Raw genomic sequence first — 18,044 nt, 5'->3', positions numbered from 1 at the left:
GAGGCCTCATTAGCTAAAGTGGTACCTCAGGTTAAGAACAATTTCAGGTTAAGAACGGACCTCCAGAACGAATTAAGTTCTTAACCCGAGGTACCACTGTATATAAATTCAACAAATAATAATAATGATAATAGTCCAGCATCCTGTTCTCACAGTGGCCAACAACCAGATGCCTGTATGGTGAACCGGCAAGCAGGAAGGACCCGAGTACAATAGCACTCTCCACTTGTGTGGTTTCCAACAACTGGTATTCAGAAGCATTGCTGCCTCCAACCGGGCAGGAGAACACGTGTGTGTAGGGGGCAGGAGCACCTCAAAAGGACAAAAAAAGAGGGAGCAAGCTCTGGTGCTCACTGAAGCAAGGTTCTTTATTATAGCTCTGCGTGTTTCAGGGAAGAAGCAGAAGCTATAAATAGCTTCTTCAGGAGATCTATCTATCATCTATCTACTATCTATGTCTGTCTGTCTGTCTGTCTGTCTATCTATCTATCTATCTATCTATCATCTATCTATCTATATCATCTGACAACCTTTGTATCATGATTCTTAAGAATATAACGTGTTACATATACAGTGGTACCTCGGGTTACAGACGCTTCAGGTTACAGACTCCACTAACCCAGAAATAGTACCTCGGGTTAAGAACTTTGCTTCAGGATGAGAACAGAAATCGCACAGCAGCGGCGCAGCAGCAGCAGCAAGAGGCCCCATTAGCTAAAGTGGTGCTTCAGGTTAAGAACAGTTTCAGGTTCAGAACGGACCTCCAGAACGAATTAAGTTCTTAACCCGAGGTACCACTGTACAGTATATACTGTCATGAGTTGGCTCTATAGAAAGTTCACATTGTCAAAAAATCTTTAGCTACTCTGAACTCCTAAGCCTATCACAGAATCTTTTTATGTTAATGGATTTTAAGACTCGTGGTCCTAATGGCCGTTTTCTGCCAATAGCTCCTGAAGCAGGTGAGATTATTATTATTTGTTTTAATGTATTACCTGCCCTTCACCCTAAGGTCCCTTGGGTGGGGGGTTGCAACTATTAAAGCAAAAATGTTAAACACAGAAAAGGCATGGTTTGAAACGTAACATATTCCTTCATATCCATGCCAGCAAAAGAATTTCCTGTTAAATACCACCTGCCAGGCAGATGTTAAAGACACAGAAGCTGCTTATACAGTATTTGCAAAGAAGCCTCTTATCTGTTTTCTTAACTCTGAAACACGTAGAGCCGTAACAAACAATATGGCTTCACTGAGCCATAGTTTGCTCCCCCTTTATTGTCCCTCCCTCTAAGACATTCCAGAAACCAGATGCCCACCCAGAACCAGTATTCAGTGCTCAAGAAAACAGAGACTGAAACGTACCATATGTTTAAAATAGTTGGCTTTCTCCAAGGAATCCTGGGAACTGTAGTTCACCTGTCACAGAACTATAGTCCACAGCACCCTCAGCAAACTCAGCCCCCAGGATTCTTCTGAGAAAGCTTTAAATGCAGGTTAAATTAAGGTTACCAGACATCCCTGTTTCCTAGGGATAGTCCCCGGATTTACCAGCAGCTCACTCTCAGTGGAATGGAAAGGATATTAACTTTAGAGTTAATCAGGCAAAAATTAGCAATCCAAAGGGATAGGTGATTAAACAAGATCTTGCTGGCCAAGAATTCAATCACTTTCACTGTGACTTTTTAGCCGTTTCTAATTATTAAAAAGAGGGTTTTACTTTACTGTTGGATTGCTTTGTTTTCATGGACTGAGACGGCTACCTTCAATTGCTTGCTACGGTGTGATTATCCCAGAGGCTTGCTGGGAAGGCAGTAAGGATTATTCATGACATTTAATCTCATTCTTCCTCCAAAGACCCCAGAACCTGGTTCTTCCCCACTTTATCATACCAATCCTGTAACGTAGCTTAATCTGAGAGATCATGACTAGCTGAAGGTCATTTAGTGAGCTTTGTGTTATACTGGGGTACACATGGACACTTACAGGGGAAGGGAGAAAGATCAGTCGTAGAGCATCTGCTTGACTGTTCGATCCCCAGCATCTCCAGGTAGAATTGGGACCATAAACGTCCTGAAACCGTGGGGAGCTGCTGCCAGCCAGTGTAGACAATACTGGGCTAGACAGACTAGTAATTTGACTCAGCCTACATACATGGCTACATATACTGGGATAAATGGTAATACAGTGGTGCCTTGGGTTACATACACTTCAGGTTACATACGCTTCAGGTTACAGACTCTGCTAACCCAGAAATATTACCTCAGGTTGAGAACTTTGCTTCAGGATGAGAACAGAAATCGTGCTCCGGCGGAACGGCAGCAGCAGGAGGCCCCATTAGCTAAAGTGGTGCTTCAGGTTAAGAAAAGTTTCAGGTTAAGAATGGACCTCCGGAACGAATTAAGTACTTAACCCGAGGTACCACTGTATATAGATCAGGGGTAGGCAAACTAAGGCCCGGGGGCCGGATGCAGCCCAATCGCCTTCTCAATCCGGCCCGTAGATGGTCCGGGAATCAGCATGTTTTTACATGGGTAGAAGGTGCCCTTTTATTTAAAATGCATCTCTGGGTTATTTGTGGGGCATAGGAATTCGTTCATTATTATTTTTCAAAATATAGTCCGGCCCACCACATGGTCTGCAGGACGGTGGACCCGCCCCCTGCTGAAAAAGTTTGCTGACCCCTGATATAGATGCTAGGATTTTTTGTTACTTATATCTCCTCCTGCCTTTCCTCCAAAGAACTCAAAGTGGCAGACAGGTTTTCCCGCGTCCCCCAATTTTATCCTCGCAACAACCTTCGGAGGTAGTCTAGGCTAAGCGGTAGTGGCTGGCCCGACAAGCGAGCTTCGTGGCTGAGCGGGGATTCAAACCCTGGTTTCCCAGGTCCCAGTCCAGCGCTTGAACCACCGCACACTAGCACAGTTAAAAGGTAAAGGTAAAGGGACCGTTGACCATTAGATCCAGGTGTGACCAACTCTGGGGTTGCGGCTCTCATCTCGCTTTATTGGCCGAGGGAGCCGGTGTACAGTTTCCGGGTCATGTGGCCAGCATGACTAAGCCGCTTTTGGCGAACGAGAGCAGCGCACGGAAACACCGTTTACCTTCCCGCCGGAGCGGTACCTATTTATCTACTTGCACTTTGATGTGCTTTCGAACTGCTGGGTTGGCAGGAGCAGGGACCGAGCAATGGGAGCTCACCCCATCGCGGGGATTCGAACCGCCTACCTTCGGATCAGCAGGGATGGCGTACCATCCGCAACCTTTTGAAAGCACTGGATCTTTACCCCTCTGGACCCTGTGCTCTCCCACTGTGAACCCCTGATCTATGGCACTCCTAAACCTGTACCCCAGTTCCTGAATTCCAGCTCCAACGTAAGGTTGATTTACAAGTCACACAAGGCACTGACGGTGCCTAATAAGCGTATCCTTCCAGTAAAGATTGCTTCCATTTTAAGTGCCGTAACATGACACAGACGAATGGAAATTTATATTCAAATACATATTTACCCATTACATTGTAATAAATATTGCACTGCATATTTATTAATCGGAAGCGGCCTTTGTACAGTATAAGGGTTTTCAAGTGTTCAAAGCCCTTCAAATGCATTATCTTGTAATCTTTATGACAGCTGTGTCAGGTAAGTATTATTCTTCCCCCGTTTTCACAGACGGGGGCTTGGGGGGGGGCCTTAGGCAACCCTGTCATCCTAAAGCCACCAACCGAATTCATCATGGCAGAGATTAAAACCCAAGACAAAAACTTCCAGCAGATGTATTTTTAAACCAGTTTGGGGGCTTTTATAAGCCTAAGCTCCTTCCGCTCCTCTGAACCGTGAGAAATTCGGGAGCAGCGCTATTTGGGTTCGAGAAGAGAACACTGGAGATCACTCACGGTGTTCTTTCAATATTTGCTCTATTTAAAAATATACACAAGCAGAGCATGAAGCGAGGGGGGGAGGAGGTAAGGTACATGGGAAGGGCTGCAGCTCAGCTGGCAGGGCACATGCCTTGCATGCAGAAGGTCCCAGGTTCAATCCCTGGCATCTCCAGTTAGTAGTAGTAGTAGTAGTAGTAGTAGTAGTAGTAGTAGCAGTAGTAATAATAATAATAATAAATAATAATAATAATAATAATAATAATAATAATAATAATAATAATTTATTGATACCCCACCCATCTGGCTGGGTTTCTCCAGCCACTCTGGGCGGCTTCCAGCGGAATATTAAAATACAATAACCTATTAAACATTAAAAGCTTCCCTAAACAGGGCTGTCTTCAGATGTCTTCTAAAAGTCTGGTAGTTGTTTTTCTCTTTGATATCTGGTGGGAGGGCGTTCCACAGGGCAGGTGCCACTATCGAGAAGGCCCTCTGCCTGGTTCCTTGTACCCTGGCTTCTCGCAGAGAGGGAACCGACAGAAGGCCCTCGGCACTGGACCTCAGTGTCCTGGCAGAACAATGGGGGTGGAGACGCTCCTTCAGATATACTAGACCGAAGCCGTTTAGGGCTTTAAAGGTCAGCACCAACACTTTGAATTGTGCTCGTAAACATACTGGGAGCCAGTGTAGGTCTTTCAAGAACGGTGTTATGTGGTCTCGGCGGCTGCTCCCAGTTACCTGTCAAGCTGCCGCATTCTGGATTAGCTGTAGTTTCCGGGTCACCTTCCAAGGTAGCCCCATATAGAGCGCATTGCAGTAGTCCAAGCGGGAGATAACTACAGCATGCACCACTCTGGCAAGACAGTCTGGCGGGCAGATAGGGTCTCAGCCTACATACCAGATGGAGTTGATAAACAGCTGCCCTGGACACAGAACTGACCTGCGCCTCCATGGACAGCTGCGAGTCCAAAATTACTCCCAGGCTGCGCACCTGGTCCTTCAGGGGCACAGTGACCCCATTCAGGACCCCATTCTGGGGTAGGGGAGACGACTGCCTGAAACCCTGGAGAGCTGCTGCCAATCAGTGTTGACAATATTGAGTCAGATGGGCCAATGGTCTGACTCGGTATTTTGCAGCTTCATATGACCCTCTGTGCATGCCTTCCTGGCAGCAGATCCACTGTCTTACAGGAGGTCTGCATACACCCCAGCTCACAGATCTCCCTCCAGGGCTGGCAGATCCAGCCTCCAAGGAGCGTGCTGCAGCTGCCACAGCAGCAAAGGGTGATGCATTATCTGGAGGCAGGATCTGCTGCCCCTGCGGAACCTGCCGCCCGAGGCAGTAGCCTCACCATGCCTCAAGGGTGGGCCGGCCCTGTCTCCCTCTCACTGGCTGTGTTTCTTTGTCTTCAAAACAGCGGTTTCATCGCATACCCAAAGCTTTGATCAGCACCCCACTCTGGTGCTAGGTGGAGGGGAGGGAAGAAGGAAGCTGCATTACTTTAAAATTGTGATGCAGAAAGTGGGGAGCTGTTCTGCAGCCTGAGGGTCACCTTCCCTCTTGGGCAACCGTGCCAGTGGTGGGGAGACTGATGGGGAGCGAAGTCTGGGTCCGCTGGACCTGGAGTTCCTGCTCTGGTGGGTTTTGCTTCCCTAACATTCCAAGCATGCAATTCTCCCATGAACATAATAAGGTGCCAGAAGCCATTCTGGGACATGAACGAGGTTGTTCACTCACCGCAGCATCGCAAAGCATCAAGTTGTTGGCGTCTGTCTCGGGGGACAATGGAGGAGTACGCCTTTGCAGGTGAAGTCAAACTGTTTGAAGGTTGCTGTGGCTGCTGTGGCCGGTACAGGAGAGACATGTTTTGCTGCAGCTGGGACAGATGAAGGCATCTGATTGTGCTGTTGCAGATGCACCGTGGCGTTTCTTCTCTCTGTGTTTCTCCCCAGGAATCCTTCCTCCTCTGGTCACTGCTTGACCTGCGGTCATCTGCAAGGGATCCCCACAGGGTGGGGTAGATGTTGCCAGCCTTCACGCCATATTTGCTGACGTCTTTGTAACGGAGAGCTGGACTGCCGACGGGCCTGGTGCCTGAAGCCAGCTCCCCACAGAGCAAGTCCTTGGGGATCCTGCCATCTTCCATTCTGTGGACAAGACCAAGCCTGTGTAGATGTCGCTACGACAGGAAGGTGGGCTTGGAAAAGCGCGTCTTTGTTTGAAACTGCCCATGCAATGCCCAAAACCTTCCTGACGTAGCACATGTGGCATGCATTGAGGCACCGCTCCTGGCGGCTGAAAGTTGCTCATGACTCGCTTCCATAAAGCAGCATGCTCAACACGCAGGCGAGGCAGACATTTGTCTTGGTATTGAACGTTGGCATCACATTCTCCCATACCCTTTTGGGGAGGCGAGCCATTGCCATAGCTGCTGGCTCTCCCAAATCAGTACAGTGGTACCTCGGGTTAAGTACTTATTTCGTTCCAGAGGTCCGTTCTTAACCTGAAACTGCTCTTAACCTGAAGCACCACTTTAGCTAATGGGGCCTCCCGCTGCCGCCGCGCCGCCGGAGCACGATTTCTGTTCTCATCCTGAAGCAAAGTTCTTAATCCGAGGTACTATTTCTGGGTTAGCGGAGTCTGTAACCTGAAACGTATGTAACCCGAGGTACCACTGTATTCCGAATAGGGTTGCAAGCTGGTGGTGATCTCCGCAAAGCCACACAAACTCGTACCCAGGCCTAGCAATTTTATATAGACATGTAGTGCATGCACAGTCCGCCTCTTCTCCAAGGAGTTCCAGACCAGGTCCTCAACCACCCTGTGGGGTAGACAAGTTAAGCGGCCCAGGGTTCCCCGGAGAGGAGCTTCAGACCTCTCCACTCCTTCTAGGGCGCAGCGCTGAATTGCTTCGGCGGAAGAAGAGCGGGGGCTTTTCTGCTGAGTTGCTCGAGGGGGTCACACTTCCTCTCGCTCCCTACCGGAAGAGAAGGCCTTAGAGGGCCGCTCGCGGGTCTGCGGCCAAGCGCCCCACAGAGCAGCATTAAGAATGGCTACCTCTACCTGTCCAGGGCGAAAGAACGGGGTTAGTTTCCTATATCCGCGAGCGCTCCCTGCAGGTGGAGAGGGCGGCGGGGCAGCGCCCTTGGGCCCTCCCTCGCCCTGTGGCTGCGCGGAGAGGGCAGGAGCTGGCGAGGAGGAGCAGCAGCAGCAGCACGTGCCAAGCCCCTCCTTCCCTCGCGCCGCTGCGCGCCATCCAGCCCGGGCCGTGGGAGCTGCCGGCTGTTGGCAAGAGAGGCGCGAGGCTCTCTGCGGCGACGGCGCGCCCAGGTTCGTCCTGCTGCGAAGCGCGAAGGAGGTTTTTGCGCGCGCGCGCTTTTTAATGTTTTGCGCTCTCTCTCGCGCAGCTCCCCAGATGTGCAGGCAGGCAGCGGCGCGCGGCGCGGCCACGAGCCTGTCGCCGGCTGCACAGGCTGGGAGAGAAAGCAGCGGAGCCCGCCGAGCTGGAGGGTGGCGCTGGGGGCTGGTGGAGGAGGAGGAGGCGAAGCGGCAGTGCTGCTGACGGGGATGATGGCGAGCAGCAGCTCCTGGGCAGCCGCACGGAGATGCCGCAGCCGGGCTTGCGCCTTCGCCTCCGCCGCCGCCGCTGAGATACGAGCCGTCGGCCCCAGGTGAGCGCCCCCGCTGCTCCGGGGACGGGCGCGGGAGGCAGCAGGGATGTCCGCGGCCGCAAAGGCGGGCCAGGCCAGGGCTGCAAATGCCCAAGAGTTCCAGACGGGATAACGAGCCCGGTTGGAGGGGAGGGGGACGGCCGGGAGAAAGGGAGGGACGCTCCCCCCCCCGGGCTGGCTTAGGAGAAAGGCAGGGGGTCGGCGCGCAAGGAACGTCCCTCGTCAGGAGGCGGCTTTCTTCGGGGGGACATGCTTAGGTGGGAGGAGAACGGTGCCCGTTGGAGAGAGAGCGAGCCGCTTTCTGCACATGCTCCGAGGCACCATGGCCTCGGGGCGAGCCTCGCGTTTGTAAACAGGTGCCCGAGCTCAGGCGAAGTCTTGCCCTTGCGCAAAGACCGGGGGGCAGACGCCGCTGCCACCTCTGCCCGCCACATACCCACCCACCCACCTGCTGTCCCCCTTTTGGCGCCAAGGTGGCCTCGTCGTCGGGGCTTCCCAGCAGAGCTCTGGCTTTCCCTCGTCGCGGAGGGTCGAGGGAGTAGCCCGGGAAGGCGAGGAGCTGCGGGCCGGCTGGCAGCAGTCCTAGCCGGGAAGCAGCTCTGGGCTTCTTCCCCGCTGACCTTGGGAAGCGACCTGCGGCTGCGGCTTTCTGCGCGAGCGGGGAGGGCAGCCGGGCAGGTTGGGCAGCAGGAGCGGGGGCGGCGGCGCGTTGCCCTCTAAGGTGGACGTGGCTCCGTCCGGGCTGGGCCGGCGTCGGGCACTCGGGACTTATGAGGGAGGATGGAGAAGAGGGGGGAGCCCGCCCGCGCTTTTTGCTTGTTTGTTTGCCTGGAAGGAGGAAGGGGCGGGTTAAAAGCCGGGACCGAGGAGAGAGGGGAGGCGGCGGGGGTGTCGTGACTTCAGGGCAGTCGAGGGGGCGGAGTGGCAGCTTAGCTTGGGATTCCTGGGCCTCCTCTGGAAGGGATGGGAGAAGGTAGGTTTGGAGCGAGCCAGGTCTCCTTCGAAGGACGTAGCAGCCTGGATTCTTGGGGAGGTGCTGTGGGCCCTCCCCTATAAAAATGATGGGCATTGCCCTAAAGTTGATGGGCATTACCATTCAAACGGTGTGGATGCGCCCCATCATGTGGTCGATTACGCAGGGCGGGGTTTACCTGCCACCTCCCCAATATTTATCCAAGTTGGCACCCCTGGCTGTGGGGCAATCTCGGAAGCCTTTAATTTTTGAGGTGGAGAGATTTCCACTCTTTGAGGGAGGAGGGAAATGGGGGCCAATGAGACTCCCTCATCCTCTGAAGGGAGCAGATGAGGATTGGGTTGGAGGTGCCAGACTAGCTGGAAACCCCTTGGCAAACCTCTGCTGGCCTGCCACCTTATGGGTGCCAGCGACTCTCTGCCCCATAGTCCTTGCCATTCCCCCCTTCATGCAGGGGCCAAGATTCTGCCCAGGGGTTTGTTCCACATAGAACAGGGAAGGGTGGGCAAATGAACCAGAGACAGACGCCAGCTATGCTTCCACTCCGCCATTGCAATCTCGGTCACAGAATCATAGGGTTGGGAGGGAACCATGAGGGTCATCTAGTCCAACCCTCTGCAGTGCAGAAATCTTTTGCCCAAGGTGGGGCTCGAACCCATGATCCTGGCATTAAGAGTCTCATGCTCTGCCGACTGAGCTATCCCAGTTCCTCTTCAACCATTACATATTTACGCCTCTTATCAAAGGTGCTTCCCTGGGTCCCACAAGGCCCACCACCCCAGGGTGGGTGGGAGGTAACCAGAGGGGGAAATAGCACCTTTTTGTTTGTGGCTCCCAGTCTATATAATTCCTACTTGATTGAAGCCAGGCCAGGACCAAGCAAAGATTCACCACCAAGTTGCCTGAACATTTCAGCATGTTCTGTATTTTTGTTCTATGGTATAGTTTTGCTGGATTGTATTGGGTTTCTGGCTGCTTATCTCTGTGCTTTAATCTTCATCATTTCTTTGTTTTGTAATCTTAATTGGTTGTGTGGCACCAAGGGAGTTTTATATACCGAAGCCTCCTTTAGCATCTTACGATTTAGGTGCATGGTGTACGCTCTGAGCGGCTTAAAAGTCTACACCTAAATTGCAAGATGTGGATGCAATAGACATGTTTGCAAACAGGCATATATGCTAGTCAGGGGTACGTGGTTGGCTGCATCTGCCTGTTGAGCGTGCGTTCACTGAGCAATGTGTGAAACGTACCTTGGGGCACCAGGCATGGCTGTGCTTGTGTTTGACTCGGAGAGACACTAGAACACAATGTGCCTGTGTCTAGGATACTTAGTTGGCTGGCTGTAAGAAGAGATTATCTATAGGCAATTGAGAGGTGATCTACATACAGTATAGCTTTTTCCTGTGTGGGAAGTGTTTCTCTGCCCTGAGAAGTGCAATGTCTCATTTTGGATCTCTGAACAGAAATCGGCCTTAGTGTGCACATTTCGATATATGTATGGGGCACCTGTAATTTCCCGAAAGTGGGTTTTACGGCATAGTTGGTGGGAGGACAGGGAATAGGATTTGGGGCTTCCGTTTGTCTCTTTTTGTCTTAGTATTTGACTTAGGAAATGTCTTTGGGTGAGGAAAGGGGAATATGTAGGGAGTTAGGAGTCCAGATTTTAGTCTTCCGTGGGTGAAAAGTGTATTCTGTCGAGTGTATGTGTGTTTTGGGGGAGGGAGTTGGCTGTCTTTGATTTATTATTGCTTGCAACTCTAGAGCAGACTCATTTTTCCAACGTGGCCAAGTCAATCTCACTCTGTGCCTCACTTATAAAATGAAGATAATGATGTTTCTTTGCCAAGCTGCAGGGCTTGGGAGGATAACTGATTGGTTGGGAGGTGCCCTGATACTGTGTTAGCATTGATGTTGTGGTTCTGTGGCTGCCAGGCTCCTGGTCTTCCTTTGTAGCCCACTGCCGCGCATGTTAATGGAGAGGGGAGAAGGGGGAGATGTTTATTTTTGGAGTCAGTCCAGCCTTGAGCATAAGGATAGCTCTTACCATTTTGCCGCTGCCTCCCTGAATTATTCTACAGGTTTCGATAGTCAAGATTCTGAATATTTAATGCGCTTTAATCCTCCCTACCATTCTCACAGTTAAGGTGGTACGTGGCTGGCATTTCTCCCCAATCTTTCAATGTGGTCTTATGGACTAGGAAATGGGGGTTCTAGTCCACATTATTTTATTTATTTACTTATATATTTAAAATATTTCCAAACCACTATCTATTAAAAAATAATAATCAGAGTGGTTTACAAACAATTGTATATAAATAAAGCCATTTAAAGGTTAAAAAACAGAAATCAGCTAAGTACAGTGGTACCTCAGGTTAAGTACTTAATTCGTTCCGGAGGTCCGTTCTTAACCTGAAACTGCTTAACTTGAAGCACCACTTTAGCTAATGGGGCCTCCTGCTGCTGCCGCACCACCAGAGCACAATTTCTGTTCTCATCCTGAAGCAAAGTTCTAAACCTGAGGTACTATTTCTGGGTTAGCAGAGTCTGTAACCTGAAGCGTATGTAACCTGAAGCATATGTAACCCGAGGTACCACTGTATTGCATAAAGATTGTATACTTAATTGCCTGTAAAAACCTGACAATCACTTTAGAGATTGCACCAGAAGCGGTTTATTTATTTATTTATTTTATAAAATATTTATTGCATATTTTAAACAAAAAACAAACCAACAAACATATACACTACCATCACCATACAACAAAACAAAAAAAAAAACCAGAAGAGATTTAAAGAATAGACATAGAATGAAAAGACAAGGAATACTTCAAAATCAATTTAACCATAAATCATATTTTCATAATCTTTGGACTTCCTCACATCACCCTTTCCTGCGTTCTCAGTCATATAGTTATAAGCAGCAATTTATTGCCTTGTTTCAAATCTTATTTTATAGTTCTCGAGTATTATATCCGCAATTTTGAATATTTTTATCATATTTAACTTAAACATAATATTACCTCAAATTTCATCATTTTCTTAAGCACCAGAAGCAGTTTAGTCCTGCTAGCCACATGACCTGGAAAGCTGTCTGTGGACAAATGCCGGCTCCCTCAGCCTGAAAGCGAGATGAGCGCCACAACCCCATAGTCGCCTTCGATTGGATGTAACTGTCCCAGGATCCTTTACCTTTTTTTTAACTATATAGAAATTGGGTTTGGGTAGGTGATCCAGGCAATTGCCTGAGTAGGGTGGCCCAGACTTGAAGGCTGGTGTGCGTATATCCCTGTCTCATGCTATCAATCCAGTACAGTACCGACATCAGGCATTGCTTCCTGGGAGAATTCAAGATGGCGGCGGCTTGCCACAAAACAGGGCTAAGTGGCAGCTCATTGGCAATAAAAAAGTGTTGCTGGGCTAACACATATGTGAGTGACTGCTGAGTGACTGGCAGCCAGCAGCCATACTGCATGGGGACTTTGATGGGAAGGGCATTGTCAACAGCACTGCGCAGGGAGCCATAACTGGGGAATCTTTTAAAGTCTGGCCTTGGCAATCAGGGTTCTTGGTTGTGCCAGAAGCCTACACACATGCTAGCCCAATGTTTCCCAAACATGGGCCTCCAGCTGTTTTTGTACTATAGTTCCCATCATCCTTGCCCACAGGTCCTGCTAGCTGGGGATGATTGGAGTTCTGGTCCAAAAACAGGTGCAGACCCAAGTCTGGGAAACACTGCACTAGCCTCTCTGATTCAGACCTTCTCCAAAGTGTAGCTGCTGACGAGAGACACAATGGCAGGAGGAAGGCCAGTGAGCATACCTTGACCTCTTCACCTCACACGATGCTCATTACGCAAAGGGAGTCTGTATGAATTGAGCTATACTGACTGACCCAAGGAGTTTCATGGCTGGGATTTGAACACAGGTCTTCCCCCAGCAAAAGTCTAATGCTGTTCTTAATACATGCAGCCCTCTCTCTCTCTCCCTCTCTCTCAGTTTTTTTCTTCACCTCTTCCAGGGTTAAGCCCTGAGATTTAAGCTAGGGAGGCACCCTATCTTCATGGGTGTATAGTGGTACCTCTGGTTACGAACTTAATTCGTTCCGGAGGTCCGTTCTTAACCTGAGGTACCACTTTAACTAATGGAGCCTGCCGTGCCGCTGGCGTGCAATTTCTGTTCTCATCCTGAGGTAAAGTTCTTAACCTGAGGTACTACTTCCGGGTTAGTGGAGTCTGTAACCCGAAGTATTTGTAACCTGAGGTGTTTGTAACTTGAGGTACCACTGTACAGTGGTACCTCAGGTTACATACGCTTCAGGTTACAGACTCCACTAACCCAGAAATAGTGCTTCAGGTTAAGAACTTTGCTTCAGGATGAGAACAGAAATCGTGCTCCAGTGGCGTGGCGGCAGCAGGAGGCCCCATTAGCTAAAGTGGTGCTTCAGGTTAAGAACAGTTTCAGGTTACGAACGGACCTCCAGAACGAATTAAGTACTTAACCTGAGGTACCACTGTATAGGGTTATGTAGCAGTTACAGTCCTGCTGTCTAAACTCTACAGGGATTCATATGTATTTTGTAACTGGGTTAGGAACTGGGAAGGTGGGACTGTGAGCTAATAATAATAATAATAATAATACCTTTATTGTCAATGTACAACCTGTGTACAATGAAATTAACCGAGCCTCCCCCCCCCAAACACTCAATCTCATTGCACTCTGTGTGTTTGTCGCACAACAGACCAACCCCGAAAGTCAGTTGCACTGGATGCTGTTACGGTTCCACACACACACACACACACACACACACACACAGAAGGCAGAGATATGTACTTGGACAGCTCAAGTGTTGTTGGTCAAACTAGACAGATTTCATCATCTTCACAGCAGATCATCTCCTCTTGTGGTTCGGTCTATGAGCCTCCGCGGGCAGCATGGGGGTTAATGGGCCGTGCAGAGCGGTACCTGCCACCCTTATTTCATAAGTCTGTGTCTATGCCCAGGGGTCATTCGGCACATTAGCCGAGTGCCCATAAAGCACACACACAATGCAGCTCGCGCACGGACCCTAAATGGTACATATTGGTTTCATGGTTCCTTCCAAGTATCAGAGAGATTTGGGGGGGGGGGGTTGGATGGCTTTACAGATCTCTCTCCTTTTCCTGGCGTGTAGGGCTGGGGCAGAGGGGAGTAGAGTTTGAGGGTCCACAACAGGGAAATCTTGCATGTTTCTAATAAGAACCAGGCATTGTGTGGGATGCATCGCAGATGATGCCGCTTACCAATATAACACAGCAAGTATTCGCTCCCGTCTTTCTCCCGCTCTGTCTCATCTCTGTCACTTCAACACCCGTTAATAGTTGGTCTCCTTCCACTTGCTGGGGGCGAAGAATGGAATTTTCAGATACTGAGTGATTGACAGCTTGCTGCATTGCATCCCCTGAAGCCTACTTCACGGCCCCTCCCCCCTCCAATTTACATAGGATGCGCTCAGTCAAATTTCATTTGCTTTTCTGCATAAGAGTCCCATAACCTTAGACCATGGGTAGGCAAATTAAGGCCCAGGGGCTGGATCCGGCCCAATCACCTTCTAAATCTGGCCTGCTGATCTGGGAATCAACGTGTTTTACATGAGTAGAATGTGTCCTTTTATTTAAAATGCATCGCTGGGTTATTTTTGGGGCATAGGAATTCGTTCATTCCCCCCCAAAAAAAATATATAGTCCAGCCCCCCACAAGGTCTGAGGGACAGTGGACCAGCCCCCTGCTGAAAACGTCTGCTGACCCCTGCCTTAGACGATGGTCTATATAGTATGCAGTTTCATACTAACCCAGCTGGAAGCCTTTTCCTTTTCACTGTGTTAATTGCACACTGGGTCAAAGGGGGTGTGCTCAAGAGCATCATCCACCAAATGGTTTTCACTGTAAAGAGACAGTGTGGTATACTGGCTAGAGTGTCAGACCAGGAGCTGGGAGAGACCAGGGTTCAAATCTGGCGCTCGCTGGGTGACCTTGACCCAGACACTGCCTCTCAGCCTGTCCTACATCACAGGGTTGTTGTGAACATTAAATGAGGAGGATTGGAGGTGGGGGAACCATGCACATTCCTTTGAGCTCCTGGGAGGAAAAGGTGAAGTATAAATGCAATCGGTGAATGTTTGCTGCAGAAGCCCAGCTGTGTCCCAGAGCTTTCCCATAACAAAATTCTGCAACAGAAACCTGTGAAAAGTGGGTTGTAGGGTTCTTGGTGCAGCTGGCATATGAATACTTTCTAGAAACCCCTTCCAGCGCCACCACGCCAATCCTGGCCCATCATCAAGCACTGGAAGACTGTGCAACACATTTGCACCCTGAATAGGGAGATGGGAAGCTGCCTTACAATGAATCAGATGAGAGCCAGTGTGGTGTAGTGGTTAAGAGCAGTAGACTCGTAATCTGGTGAACCGGGTTCGCTTCCCCGCTCCTCCACATGCAGCTGCTGGGTGACCTTGGGCCAGTCACACTTCTTTGAAGTCTCTCAGCCCCACTCACCTCACAGAGTGTTTCTTGTGGGGGAGGAAGGGAAAGGAGAATGTTAGCCGCTTTGAGACTCCTTAGGGTAGTAATAAAGCAGGATATCAAATCAAAACTCTTTTTATTCTTCAGTCCACCCAGCTCAGTGCTGTCTGAACTGACTGGCAGCAACCCTCCAGAGCTTCATGCCCCCAGCCTTGCCTGAGGAAGATGCCATGTCTTGAACCTGGAACCTTCTGCATGCAAAGCAGGTGCTGTTCCCCTGAGCTACGCCCATTTTGGCACTCGCTGCCCAACAGCTTGGCTGTTTCTCATTGAGGGCAGCCAGTTCCCTACCCGGGTCCTGAATTAGGTCAAGAAAGCCGGTCCACTCGTCACAAGCCATACTGTGCCTTTCAGTCACCTGCAGGCTGGTCTTTTTTTCTGGAACGGAAAGGTATTGAACGGTGACCTTGGCTGCGCGAGAACAAGAGCGCAACACTTTTGTGCAGAAACGTTGGCCCCCCTCCATCTCTCACAAAGTGCTGCCTCGTTCGAAGGATTAAAGAAGAAGAAAAGTCATTACTGATGAAATCTCTGTGCATGTAATTGTTTTGGTTAAATTAAAACTCCGCTTATTCCTCCCCAACCCCCTGCCGGCCTGTGCACACCTTGCTGCCTTTGCCTTGCGCTGTTTCTGTCATGCTCAGTTGCGCAACATGAAAGGCGAGGGATCGACTGGTGTCCTAAATGGGGAAAAGGCAGCACTCATTGTTAACCCTTGTTTAGCAACCTGGATGTTCTTTTCGACAAGAGAGCAGCCCAGGCCAGTCTCAAAAAAGAAAAAAGAAAAAAAGAAAGGTGGGCTCCAAGCCAGATCATTTCATGGCCCGTGCAAAGGATTATATACCGTTTTCATTTTGGATTAGCCTGGAATATTAACTGCAGTGTCCCTGTTCCATGCTTGCAGCGCTGCAACCATCATTGAGCCAGTGCAGAGAGTAGCAGGACAGAGTATTGTTTGGCTTGGAGTAGAAAAGGCTTCCTTCTCCCCAAAGCCAAGGTGGGGGAACTGGAGTGCTTGGTATTTTTTAATTTATTTAATCGTTTTTTTTCAATACAGACAACAACCACAATAAACACATACAACAAAAACCGCAATAACACAATTTAACATTTCAGATTTGAGTACTGATATACAGTGGTACCTCGGGTTACATACGCTTCAGGTTACACACTCCGCTACCCCAGAAATATTACCTCAGGTTAAGAGCCTTTTAACAAATTTGTTGTGGCATTTTTTGTGTGTGGAACAGAGCCTTTTTGAAGTACAGTGGTACCTCGGGTTACATATGCTTCAGATTACATACGCTTCAGGTTACAGACTCCGCTAACCCAGAAATAGTGCTTCAGATTAAGAACTTTGCTTCAGGATGAGAACATCAATTGTGCTTCTGTGGCAGCAGGAGGCCCCATTAGCTAAAGTGGTGCTTCAGGTTAAGAATAGTTTCAGGTTAAGAACAGACTTCCGGAACGAATTAAGTACTTAACCCGAGGTACCACTGTACCTATGACTACACCTTTTTAACAATATTTCCCCACCTCTCATCCCCCTACTTCCCACCACCGTCCGCCTTATCGCTTAAATATTCCTTCCAGATTTCTTCATATTTATCCATTCTTAATTTGCGTCGACATGCAATTCGTTCGTATGTGGCTAGTCCTTATTGTCAATCAATGTGCTCAATGGAATCTTTTTGCGGCTCTTCCAGTTCATCAGAACAAGTTTTTTTTGCTTCTAATATGGCACGGTACATCCATTTTTTTTGACAAACTGGAGTGCTTGGTACGAAATGAGACGATTGGAATAGTGGGCATATCGGGAACCTAGCAGAACAGAGAATCAGTGTAGTGCAGGATTATCCAATGGAGAAAGTGGTTTAATAATAGGCAAGATAGCAACCATCTTGCCACACGGAACACAAATTTTTGAGATAGCAACTAACTCTGTCACATCGCTTGGATAAATATACACAGCTTTTCCAGATAGTTTAAATGACTGCTACTGTGGACCATCTGGCTAAGGAAATGATTAGATAACCTAAGGAGAGCTCTGCCCACATAGCAGTCTGCTCCCACGGTGGCCAACTTGATGCCTCTGGGAGGCCTACCCCCCCAAAAAAAAGAAATTGGGGGGTGGCATTCTACCTCTCCAAATTCCCAGAAACTGATATTCAACGAAGTATACAGCCTCTGACCCTGGGTGCAGTACAGTGGCACCTTGGTTCTCAAATTTAATCCGTTCTGGAAGACTTGTTCCAAAACCAAAGCGTTCCAAAACCAAGGCATACTTTCCCATAGAAAGTAATGCAAAACGGATTAATCCATTCCAGACTTTTAAAAACAACCCCTAAAACAGCAATTTAACATGAATTTTACTATATAACGAGACCATTGATCCATAAAATGAAACCAATAATCAATGTACTATACTATAAATAAAACAGTATTGTAGATGATAAAAATTAAAATTATTATTTTTTCCTTACCTGCACTGATGGTGATAGTCATTGTTTGGATGGGGGACTTTTATCCATTTCTGCAGTCACTCACTCAATCAATCAATCAATCAATCAGTAGCTGAACTGGGATCCACACAGTCACAAAAACAAATTAACTGAAAAAGCCTCAAAACAAAAAATGCAAAATAGCAAAAACAAAAGCACCAAATATAAGCTCCAAATATCACCTCAGAACACTGCAATCAGAAACGGAAGGCTTGAATTACAATGGAGGGGTGGGGGACACAAATTAGCAGCGCAAGAGGAAACACAGGGGGTCTCAAAATGGAGCACATTAGGCTTCTGAAAAAAGTTCGAAAACCGGAACACCTACTTCCAGTTTTGCAGCGTTCAGGTTCCAGGTTGTTCGTGAAGTAAGCTGTTCAAAAACCGAGGTGCCACTGTATTGATATTATGAGCTATCTTTCAAGGGCTGTCCCATGGAAGATGAAACAAGCTTGTTTTCTGCAGCT

At 48.8% G+C, this 18,044-nt stretch overlaps 1 protein-coding gene across 3 annotated transcripts in view; it reads left to right on the top strand.

The window, feature by feature from the left end:
* The first annotated feature begins 5,776 nt into the window (after window positions 1–5,776).
* Window positions 5,777–18,044, top strand: part of LOC310701686 (G-protein coupled receptor 22-like) — a 42,074-nt gene continuing 29,806 nt past the window's right edge. Inside the window, exons 1-2 of one of the 3 annotated variants that reach the window (XM_083492956.1) lie at window positions 5,778–6,964; window positions 7,287–7,550. The gene's annotated coding sequence lies outside the window, so the exon portion shown is untranslated. Of the gene's footprint in view, window positions 7,210–7,286; window positions 7,551–18,044 lie in introns of all 3 variants that reach the window. The other 2 variants (XM_083492958.1, XM_083492957.1) reach the window with 2 other exon arrangements.

Source organism: Podarcis liolepis (assembly GCF_965112155.1).
Source record: "Podarcis liolepis genome assembly, chromosome: 2".
Taxonomy (NCBI): domain Eukaryota; kingdom Metazoa; phylum Chordata; class Lepidosauria; order Squamata; family Lacertidae; genus Podarcis; species Podarcis liolepis.
The sequence above is the reverse complement of the archived record's forward strand: the minus strand, read 5'-3'. Positions and strand labels throughout refer to the sequence as shown.